Here is a 3,484-nt window from a genome sequence, read left to right as displayed (position 1 = left end):
CTTTAGGGAAAGACTATATGGGACCACATTAAGTTTAACTCATAACTAAAAGTAATTGAAGGAGGAGGCCAGTGACTATTAATGCTATAGCCCACAGTTGGAAAGCATGTGTATAAAGTAACCCCTGCATTTGGCTTAGTGAGAAACTGGAATTACTGCAGAGACTTTCCTCTATCTGACAAAAATGGACTGATGGAACACTAGCAACAATGAAAATTCTGATTTGTGTCTGCTTATTGTGTATGCTAGACAATTATTACATTATTTATAACCCAAAAAGAGCCCATCGTTGCAGTGCAAAGGGTATGGATTAGCATGCTTGGCTTAAGCTAATTCATATCTACCCTTGGAACTGGAAATGGCTTCATTTCCCCCTGAATCTTGTAGGGGAGAGGCAGATTATCTGAACAAAACTGGGATTTGGTTAGAAAGGACAAGAGAGGTGAGGTAGAAAATAGATGTTGAGGAGGTAACCTCGGTGTTTCTTACATGGCATTTCTTAAAAACCTTCCTACAAATCGGAGACTACGATCCAAGCTCCTTAGTATACCAGCCAAAGTCCCTTAAAATCTGGCCCAAATGCCTCATAGAGCTAGCACTATATATGCAAGTCCTGTTAACAAGCTTCACTCATGATGAACATTTTTTCTCAAACCAAGCTTTTCACACACACATCTTCATGCTGCAGACTATGACACAGCCTCACTTTGTAACGTCTGCCACCCTCATCTGCCCACAAAGATCATACGTATTTCTCCAAAGCTAAGTTTTAGTGTTACCTCTGTAAGTTCTTCTCTGATGTCTTGATTAGAAATCATTGCTTCTTCCTTTCTGTTCCCTTGCACTTAATTTGCAGCCAATTCAGCACCTGCATAAATCCATCTGCTACTACAGTTGTTTCGTGTCTCCTCTCCTCTCTCGACTTACCACAGTACCACCGTCATCTCCCAGAGCGCCTCACAGAATATGTGCCCCGTGAGAATATGCTGACTTTCATGGACTAGTTTCTGTGTTCTCCTGGGTGGGAGGAAAGGCCTGGGGATTCACACCTTCACATGAGCAATGATCCTTAGTCACATCCATGCTGGTCACCATCTTTCATTTCCCAGTTTTTTTAAATGGACCCTTATGCTGTGCCCTATGTTGCTTTGTCTCCATTCTTCAGCCAACCCTTGCTCCCAAATGGCAGGTACGTTACTGATGGTGGGTCTGCTTCTGCTTCTCTGACCCTGGAAAAATCACCTTTGTTTGAAATCCCTTCTTCTATTAGATCAACACTGAAATAGGCTCAGGAGTCCTTTCAGAACAATATGGTAAAGTAAATATGGTATTTTACCATAAAGACTGAGATTGATGTAGGTAGAAACCGGTTAAAACCTACGAGCACAAACTCTCAAAAGAGATCTTGAGCTCAGCGCTGACATGGATCTTGCTTGACCCTCCCTCAGTGCTCGTTTCCCACTTTGCTTCTCAAAGGTCAGTTGTCTGCTGGTATGAGACCAAGAACTCAGCTAACTTCACCTCACATTGGGTTTCCATCCTGAAGTATTCGGAAATCCTGATCTGTTGTATCCAAACTGTCTTCCTTGTATAGGTTTCGCCATGCTCCTTCTTTCTGAAACATGACTGCACTTGGTTCTCTGCCAATCAGGTTTGCACTAATCCTCCAAAGACTTAGTTATTTACTCACCAATTCAATAGACATTTCTTGAACACTCACTATATACTTATTTATTCAACATACATTTATATATTTATTAAGACACTACATTCCAGAAATGAACCAGAATCAATGGTGGGCAAAAAGGAGACAGAGTCTACACTCATACCATGAGAGCCTATGAGAGAGAACAACATTTATCAGAGGAACGTACAAATAGATGTAAAATTACAACCTGGGTAAGAACAGAGGAGCAGAGGTATTTGGTGTAGGTTTATCAGAAGGAGGATTTAGTAGTCTGGAGGTTAGGACAGTCTTTCCTAAGGAAGTGATGACTGAGCTAAGATATGAAAAAAGAGTCATTTTCTAGGAGAAGGAAATTGCACTTTGGTAGGAGGGAGTTTTGCACATCGAGCAACCTTAAAGAAAACCCCTGGAGGGGGGTTTGGCCAAGACGGTGGAGTAGGAAGACCCTGAGCTCACGTCCTCTCACGGCCACACCAAAATTACACTGTTTACAAGGACAGTAGAGCAAAGGACTGACGAGAAAAAACTGAATCTGCCAGAAAAGATCTTCTACAGCTGAAGATATAAAGAAGGAACCACAACAAAAGGGGTAGTCGGGGCAGGATCATGGTACAATCAAGACCCACACTCCCATGTAGGTGACCCACAAACAGGAGAATAATGGAAATTGCAGAGGTTCTCCCCAAGGAGCGAGGGGTCTGAGCCTCACATTAGGACTCCCCAGCCTTAGGGGTTCTGCACTGGGAAGACAAGCCCCAGAATGTTTGGCTTTGAAAGCTAGCACGGCTTACTTTCGCAACAGTCAAAGGGCTGTAAGAAATAGAGACTTCACTCTTAAAGGGCACACACAAAATCTTACACACTCCGGGACCCAAGGCAAAAGCAGTAATACGAAAGGAGCCAGGGTCAGACCTGCTTACTGATCTTGGAGAGCCTCCAAAAGAGGCAGAAGGCAACTGGGACTCATTCTGGGGACACAGATGCTGGCAGCAGCCATTTTGGGGTGCTCATCCCACGCTGAAGCACTGGTGTTGCCAAGTGCGATTTGGGGATCTGTCCTCTAGCTTATTAGAACCGGGACCCGACCCCACCGACCAGCCAGCCGGGCCCAGTCCTGAGACACCCCAGACCAAGTAGCTAGCTGGGTAGAAACACAGCCCCAGCAGACAGCAGGCCAGCTACCATAGGACCCCTTGAGCCCCCAGTCACCCCAGGACACGCCACTGCCCACCAGAGGGGCCAGAACCCAGCCCCACCTAACAGTAGGCCAGCACTAGCCCTGGTACCACCAAGGCCCTGCAGCCCCACACAATGGAGTATTACTCAGCCGTAGAAAAGAATAAAATCTTGTCACTTTCGACAACATGGACGGACCTAGAGGGTATTATGCTAACTGAAATAAATCAGACAAGACAAATACTTTATGATTTCACTTACATGTGGAATCTAAAAAACAAAACAAATGAACACACAAAACTAAACAGAGGGCTTCCCTGGTGGCGCAGTGGTTAAGAGTCCGCCTGCCGATGCAGGGGACACGGGTTCGTGCCCCGGTCCGGGAAGATCCCACATGCCGCGGAGCGGCTGGGCCCGTGAGCCATGGCCGCTGAGCCTGCGCGTCCGGAGCCTGTGCTCCACAACGGGAGAGGCCACAACAGGGAGAGGCCCACACACCGCAAAAAAAAAAAAAAAAAAAAAAAAAAAAAAAACTAAACAGAAACAGAGTCACAGGCACAGAGAACGAACAGGTGGTTGCCGGGGGTTGTGGGGGGTGAAGAGGTGAGGGAGATTAAGAGG

The sequence above is a fragment of the Lipotes vexillifer genome, unplaced genomic scaffold (assembly GCF_000442215.2).
Source record: "Lipotes vexillifer unplaced genomic scaffold, Lipotes_vexillifer_v1.1 scaffold71, whole genome shotgun sequence".
Taxonomy (NCBI): Eukaryota; Metazoa; Chordata; class Mammalia; order Artiodactyla; family Lipotidae; genus Lipotes; species Lipotes vexillifer.
The sequence above is the reverse complement of the archived record's forward strand: the minus strand, read 5'-3'. Positions refer to the sequence as shown.